The sequence below is a fragment of the Diplotaxodon limnothrissa genome, linkage group LG6, assembly GCF_057381915.1.
Source record: "Diplotaxodon limnothrissa isolate DT_005_m linkage group LG6, D_limnothrissa_male_GT1.1, whole genome shotgun sequence".
In the NCBI taxonomy this organism is placed as follows: Eukaryota; Metazoa; Chordata; class Actinopteri; order Cichliformes; family Cichlidae; genus Diplotaxodon; species Diplotaxodon limnothrissa.
In genome coordinates, this window is record NC_140601.1 from 27,927,098 (window position 1) to 27,935,715 (window position 8,618).

At 41.9% G+C, this 8,618-nt stretch overlaps 1 protein-coding gene across 2 annotated transcripts in view; it reads right to left on the bottom strand.

The window, feature by feature from the left end:
• Positions 1–7,201, bottom strand: part of tnrc6c2 (trinucleotide repeat containing adaptor 6C2) — a 51,994-nt gene extending 44,793 nt beyond the window's left edge. For both annotated transcript variants that reach the window (XM_085354945.1, XM_085354944.1), the window contains exon 1: positions 6,410–7,201. The gene's annotated coding sequence lies outside the window, so the exon portion shown is untranslated. The remainder of the gene's footprint in view (positions 1–6,409) is intronic.
• Positions 7,202–8,618: the final 1,417 nt, after the last annotated feature.

Consider the following 8,618-nt stretch of genomic DNA (forward strand, 5'->3'; position numbering starts at 1 on the left):
AGGAAGAGGAGTTTCCTCTCTTGGGGCAGGGGGAGAATAACAGAGTCAAGACTCATGACCACAGATTGTGGTAAATCTGCCACCGCTGCCATTCAGAAAACCACCCATTCCTGTCGTATTATGGAAGCTATGAGACTCTCCAGAGCCTTATTACATGGAACATTTTAGGCAGCCTTTACCTGGGGAATAATTCCTCAATACCTGCTAATACTGCAACACACCCCAACTAATCTCCACAAATGTGTGTGGGAGTGCATTTGTGTTTTCTCAACCTGAACAGCTTGGGGAAAACAAGCCTGTAAATTCCACGGTTGGTAAGTGCTAATAACAATCTTCTTGTGTTTTCTATCCTTCAGTCTCAGTGAGTGCTCGGTTTGTAAGCATCCTGTGCATACAGTGCATGTCGGCTTTGCTTACAGCCGGTGGTCAAAATGGTCTATGAAAACATACAGTGCACTTTATTGCTATTAGACTAGGCTTGCTCAGTGAATTGTGGAATACATATTGTATGTTGGTAAAACCTGTAAAGAAGAGATGGCCCCTGGAGAGCAGTGTTTTGGTTCGGCGGGGGGAATACTGGGGAGGAAGAAATGTCAAACAACCACATATTAGGAGTCAGTTGTACTATAAATAACAGCTTTGAGGTTTGCTTCCAGAAAATTCTCTCTCACAGTCTTGGCTGCTGCCTCTGCCAAGCAGATATGAAACTTTAACACAGTGGCAGCTCATTAAACTGAAAAACAGCACAATACACAAGACTAAGCAAAGCCTGGTCCTTGCCATCGCCACTGCTAAAGCTTAGTGAATTCAAGAAGAAGCTGTCAAGCTGAATGTGTTGGTGTATGTGTTTATTTTTGAGTGCTTTCTATAGCTTGACTGCACTGTCGGCGTACCAGCAATTCTACCATTGCCAGTGGCACTTGTCTCTGTCAGCTAGTACATCTGGCTACCTTACCCACACCTAAATGTTATTCTAACCTGAGTCATAAACTGAGACTTAACCATCAAAGAGTCCTTTGAATGTATATCAGGAAGTGAGGACTAACCAAAATTTCCCTACTTTCCACCAAATGATCACACACCCAAGGCTGAAAAGACAAAGTTCTACTCAGAAAAGATTGATATTTAAGCACACGGGCATACACAATGTCCCATCAGCAATTTACTGACTGCCAGCAGTATAAGCAATCAGTCAGTCTCTGAAAGTGAGAAGCAAGCCTGCAAAGAGATGCAGGAACAATGCCTAGAGGAAAAGAATGGCAGAAAAAGCCACAACAGCTCCTTCTGTTTGGACAGCAGATGAGATACAGATATTCTGACACAAAAAAAAAGCCTACATCTATCAAAGTGAAATGAAACATTAGACCATTTTTTTTTTTTAATTTAAAGTAAAAATTGGCTTAACTGATCTAATAAGAATAAATACCCACCCTAGGTCTATGTGGCCAATAACAATCCTCAGAAATGTCTTGCAGCTATTGGTTGAGAAAAAACTGAGAAAACTACTAATAAAGATATTTAAATATGAAAAATACTTGCAAAATGACATTCCTGCTGCCTTCAATGGTTTGTGCCTACTGTACTATGCTAATTTGCATATCAGCTATTATCTTGTTTTATATGTTTTTATTCTTCCTACCTTTTAATACTGTTCTTGTTGTTTTTGTGTTGTAAGGTGACCTGATTTGCCACCAACAAACATGATTTATTTTTATTTCCTATTGTTATAATTTGTCATGTATTGAAGTGCAAATTGAGCTGTGAAAACCACTTTACATCCATACATCAATAAAAGTAAAAGCAGACGGATAAAGTTCATTGATTGTATTCAAGTTTGTGTTCAGGGGTAAGAATTGACGTGGATTATCAACCAAAGCCATGACCCCAGTGAAGGGAGAGCTAGTGCATGCTAGTGCGATTTACACTGCCATAACTGAAAGCTTTGTTAGTGCTGTAGGGACCAAGTCCTGTTACATAATGAGTAAGGATGTCTGTTGATTTTGAGCAGGAAATGGGAATATTATATGGTTGCTTGTCCTGCATATTCTCTGTCAGTTTCTATCTGATGCCAATCTCCTTCTGTCCACGTCTCTCCAATTAGCTAACATGAAGTAGAGGGAGGGACCGGGGCCTCAACCAAACCTCGGCACATTGAACATTCCCCTGGATCCCTGCCAAGACTCTCAGGCAGCAGCTCGATGGGTTTCAGCTTCGCTTCCCCCATCCCCCTGCTTCCACCCAGTCCTAGCTTACCCTTGGTGGGCCCCTAAAGCCCCTGCCCCCTCAATTGGCACAGAAGTTAGATAAGGAGGACAATTACACATCCACCTCCCTTTAGTTTGTATGTGTGGCTACTAATCACAAGAAGATTCCTTAAACTGCCACCTTTTACTCACAACTTAAACTAATTTCATCCATGCCTATTTAGAGTGCATCTTCAATTTTTGCAAATTCACAAGAAATGCCAGATATGGGTATGAGAGTGTAAGACGTGGAGATCACATCTATCATAACATGAGATCACCATCTTATACCAAAACAACAGTAAAGCCTGGTCTACACGATGGATGGATGTAACCTAAAAAGCTTTGTTTTCTAGTTTACATCCATCGAAGGACACTGTAACCATTTATGACTTTCTGGTGCTCTGTTATTACAACTGCAAACACAAAGTACAGACACACTCCCCCCTTAGGGGTGTGCCCACATAAACACTACTCATTTGGTACAATGGCTAAACCAAACACCATTGCTTGGTAAATCTAGATCCTGCCCCCCTTGACATTAAAATAGCAATACAGTGAGCAGAGGAAGAGGTTAATGGCTTTTGGCAGCCCCCTATTCAATCCAGCTGATTCTACTGTCAATGTACCCTTACTTGAGGAGCACCCTGCGGCGGTGTTAAGCGCGTTATCTATCGCGACTGTGCCAGTTGTTTGAAAAGCCTCATAATCACAGGCTCAGTAACTACCACACTAAAGCCTGGGATAGGGTCAATGACAGGGGGAGAGGACTGACAACAGAAGCAACACACAAGTCCAACTACAGGGGGCTTCACCAGGGCCACAACAAAATATCTGACAAGGAAAATAAACTATTTTACCACTGTACAGAAAAATGCATGGTGGATACAGTATATTTACACTTGGCCCTGCAGTGGAAACAAGGCTAATGATAGTAACTTACACTGGTGTTCATGTTTTGTCTGCAAAGGGTCAACTAAGGATAAGCAACTTGGGTTTCCTTTCAAATAAATGATCCTGCCCCTTTAGTGATAAGGGGCTGCAGATGGAGTTACTGCCAAGATTTGTCCTCCCGGCATTGTTACAATACACTCTAATCAAAACAGTGTCTAGATGCCAACAGCCTAAAGCCTGGTTAGATCCAGAGCCAACATGGGTAATGTGTTTCCTGCCTGCAATGCTGCCAAAAAGGCAAAAGAAGTAATACAATTCATTGAGTCTGAGCCTCTGTGAGATGAAATTTCTCATTTTGAATCCTTTTGCATTTTGGGACTAAGGTAAACGTCACAAGACCGAGCTAATTTAATTCAGAAATGTTTTAAGATAAGATAAGATAAGATAAGATAACCTTTATTAGTCCCACACGTGGGAAATTTGTTTTGTCACAGCAGGAAGTGGACAGTGCAAAAGTTATGACGCAAAAATTAGAATACAATAAGAATAAATACAGTACACAGCTGTACAGAATAGAATAAAATAATATACTATATACAGTAGAATAAAATAGAATAAAAATATACAATAAGATAAAAATAGAATACGAATGCTATATACAACTGAGTAAAAATACAACGATGCCAGAAAAGATTATTGCACTTAGTGTTATTGCACATGTGTGGATGTGTGTGTTTGTTCAGTTAAAGTCTTTGTTGTGGAGTCTGACAGCAGTGGGGAGGAAAGACCTGCGAAATCTCTCCGTCCCACACCGTGGGTGCCGCAGTCTCCCACTGAAGGAGCTGCTCAGTGCTGTCACAGTCTGCTGCATGGGGTGGGAGACGTTGTCCAACAGGGATGACAGCTTAGCCGCCATTCTCCTGTCACTCACCACCTCCACAGGAGAATGGCGGCTAAGCTGTCATCCCTGTTGGACAACGTCTCCCACCCCATGCAGCAGACTGCTGCATGGGGTGACAATAGGACATATACCAATATTTATGCCACACTTTCTGCATATTTAATACATTTAGGTTATTTTTATACTACAACTGTTACATTAACAGTGACAGTGGGCTAACCACTTTCCACACATAAATACAGTTCAAATGAATTGAAGTTTTTTTTTTTTTTAAAGTTAAAAGTAAAAAGGAACCAAGCAAATCTTTAACACTGTTTTCCCATCGGCAGTTCAACTTATAATGTTTTGCTTATGTTGACTAATTCCAGCAGGGCAGACTACCTAATTTACTGCTGCAGGTGAATGACATTAAGCGTATTTCGATACATGTTTCAATACTGTTGGTATAGTACTTTCCCTTCGTGCTGGAAGTAGGGAATAAACTCCCCAGAGTGTCTCTCTCTGTCTGCTTTCATTAGCAACAGTTGCTAGAGTTGCATGTACACAGAGACTACTGCACTGCTCCCTCAGTATCACAGTACAGTGGACAGTGGCATGCAAAAATCAGTGCTACACCCCCAGATACTCCACACTGCTCCTGACTGCTTCTGGCAGAAAACCTGCACCTTCATTGCAGCATAACATGCACTGCCTAAGGAGTGACCCCCTCAATGGTGATCTAAGGTCCATGTGCAATCCCAAAATTTACCCTAGTGCCTTAAACCACTTGCTGTGGTTTAAGTGCTAGTTACAGTTGTGTCTGGTAATGGTAATTGCATGGTATTTAAGAAAAACTAAACTCCCTCCTCCTTTTTGTTCCACGGTGAAGAGCATCCTATTCTCTCCACTCATTTTGGACACCCCCCAAAACATCTTTTCAGAGCTATCCCCTTACTGCATGCTCATCAGCCTTGAAGGACCCTTAGCTCTGGGCAAAAAAGGGCTGTGTGTTTGTGCCCGTCTGTCAGCTGGCCGTCTAGGGTGCACTCAAGTCCTGATTAACAACTGGAGGGCATTACTTAATGGCAAAGGTATTGAGCTAGACATAAATAGTCACACAGTCCCATGGCCAAAAAAATTAAAGGCATTGCACATGTGCAGACACTGGCTGAATATGCCACAAAAATATTTACATTCACAGACAGTGCATATATCCATCATACACAAAAATAAACCATCCCCATCTGACTGCAAATGTACGGTGTGCCACTACAGCTTGGGCACATTTTTCATTTCATCACCTCACTGATGTGTGACGGTAGAGATAAGACAGTGGTGACAGAGATGTCAGAGGAGGGGTGGAGGAAAAGGGGGTTTGAAATTGAACAGGAAATTATGTACTTCAATTAAGACACGCGGTGGAGATATTAAAAGCTATACTCCAGCGCCTGGGGACAGGATGCACGAGGGGGGGAAGCAATGGAAAGCGACAGTTCAATCCGAGTTGGGAAGGAGGGGTGTGGAGGAAAGGAGGGAAGAGAGACAGGACAGCTATGTTTAATAATGTACTAAGAATTAGTGTAGTGGAATGTACAATGGTGTACAAGATACATAATGTGATACAGTTGAACCACAGACCGAAGCGTAGCGAAAATTGGGAACAAATGGGACTGTGCCTTTGCCACATTTAAGAAAAGTGTAACTACATCGGATAGGCACGAATTAAAACATTTAACGAAAATATAAAAAGGTGTTACAGCCCTAATGCAACTCTGTGCTATCTGCAATCAAACTATAACTATAAAATTAGCGCCCCATTACCTTCTAATAACCACACAGACATTGGAAAAGGCAAAGCAATTCTCCCAGTGGCTCCAAGAAACCATCACATTACACACTCACATGTACATAGTGTGCTCCAGCGCACTCAGCCAATCATAAAAGGGCTATGATATAACACAAAAGTTCCCAACATATTCAAGACCCTTCAAATAAATACACTAAAATTAGTCATCAAACCCGTGTCTAAAGGCACATCTAAGAATACCTCGGCTCAATCAGTGTTTTCCTTTGCCGAAGAATGCCCTGCATAAACAATGTGAGCAGAAATCTGGGCAAAACAAACACGCTTAGTAAACTGTTAATGGATGTTTTAATGATGTAGTACTTGAGCGTTTGCCGGGGCATTACCGCTGTTGTTAACCGGGCTTAGTCTGTATGTCAATGAGACTAGAGCTGAGTGATATACTTTAGCTTAATTATAGAGGAACACGGCGATTTTCATTTTTCGGCTGCCGCTACAATTTTTGATTGCCAAACGTTGATTAACATTATTCATCAGTTTGCCAAGAATCTAAAAATATATATAAATAAATTACATGTATAAACTTACCTTGCTTTAATCACAGCTTTGGCAGCTTTCAGTTAAGAGTCGATGCATGGCAGGGGGGGGAAATGCATAAAAGCATTCTCCGATGTCTTTTCTAAAGTTACCCGTAAAGAGATGGAGCAGAGATTTAGTCGTAATTAAAGTCAGACTTGGTAGATAAGCCGACTGCTGCTGTAGCAGCTTGGTGACAAGATACCGAGGTAAACAACGGCTACTCAGCCAGATATATACACAGCAAGTACGGTAATTTATGCTTTGAGCAAGAAGAAAAAAGATTAAAAAATAAAACCCAAAACACATACGCTGTGAAATTATTTTTACCAAAAAACAATTTGTTAAAACGTCACGATTTAACGGGGGGAGGGGGCGGGGAAGCGGACGAAGCACCACTAATAACAAAAACAAAAAAAATACGAACACGATTAAAATGACTTTTAAAAGCAGCTAAATTATGTAAGCTAACGTTAGCTGGTTGGCGTCGTAAGTCGTCGACCGTTGCAAGGTTTTGCAAACCAGAGAAATCAGGCAGTTTTCGTTAAAAAAAAAAAATCGCCGATGACTTCTCGCTGAGCAAGCCGACGGCCGTCAGCCAGCCACCCAACTTGTTTTAAAGTGCAAAAGATTTTTGTTGTTGTTGTTTAAGTCGTCGGTTGGACGACTAGCGACGGACTGGCTACCGCAAATGCAAAATGAGTAGCGACTCCGGGGAAATACATTCTGTGTTGATCCAGACGGCGGAGCGGACACTCATGGTAGGCGTTCAGTGAGCTCTCCTTGACAGTGGTCTCGCAGCCATTTTGTTCAAACTAACAACACTGCAGTCTCCGTCTCCTCCTCCCAGGGAGCAGACAGACCAGGAAGTCGCTCCGGATACGTCACTCCCGACCAACCAAAACACTAACCCCGCCCACTCGCCCCGCCTTCCTCCGGTCTTCAAACCTCCCGACTGGCCACCGAGGATGGACCTTTTTAATACAACCATGCGACGGACAACCAGGAAAAAAACAAAACAAAAAAGGGACAGAGGCAGCCAGCTCATATGTCCAGGGTAATTGCTGAAGCGTGCAGCAAGCACTGTGTGCTTAAAAAAGAAACAAATGTGAGACATGTCATGCTGTGGAAAGAACATACATGAAGAAAGTATAGGCATTTTGAATTATATACCCAGCAGATTAGCTATTTAAGTCTTAAAGTTGCTCCAATCAGTTAATTTTAAGAATGGATCAAATTACTCAATATAATAGCAAAGACAATGTTCATAGTTGCAAACCTACTTTTGTTAGTAACCATGTGTAATCATTTTAGCCTCCTTTTAACCTATAGTTTTTGTTTAAAGGGCCACATATTTTACATAAGATTTCATATTTTATCTAGTACAATACATTATGTGATGCATAACTAAAATGGTAAATGTGTATAAATTCCATAAGCAACTGGCAGTTACACTGTGAACTTTATTTAAGCAAGTGAAAATAAACCCCCCAAAAACTGGGGTCAGAGAGCCAGCCCCGGGTTGCTCTTACCCAAGATGACCTTTGTCAAGAATCTCTTCATCACATGATGTCCAGAAACACTGGGTGATAATTTTAGGCTATTCACAACATGATGGATGAGGTCGCCCTTGTGCACCCTCAGTCGCGTCTGCAGCCATCTCACAGAAAGAAAACGCAGCCCCTGTCCATTCTCTGCACTCCTTTCTCATGGAAATGACCGCTCCATGCACACACACACACACACACACACACACACACACACACACACACAGACAATGTGTGGTGGGAACAGGTCAAGACTGTGTTCCACAAAGAGGAGGGCTGACCAGTGAGAATGCTCCTATACATCGCAGGGAGAGACTACTAATGAGAAAGCCAGGGGCCCTGGCCAAAAGTTTTTTTTCTTCCTCCTTTTCAAGGCAATATGCCCAGAGCTATTAAATCAGCAAGCTCCAACTGAATGGAGAAAGCAGATGCTCCATGCTCAGGGGTTAAGAGAGGTGAGAGCAGAGGGGAATGCCTTCAGAAACGCCTTAAGGCAAGTGTAGTGCAGGCTATTAAAAGGGAAAATGCAGGAATTCGCTTGTAATGTGTGCCATTTGAATAAGCTGTGTTCCTAGTAATCATTTTGTCCCTGAATTAATATAATACGCTTACTTGAAGCGTCAATTCAGTGATTTATTAGGTCAAGAAAACTAAAGTGCATTACTTAGGAGATA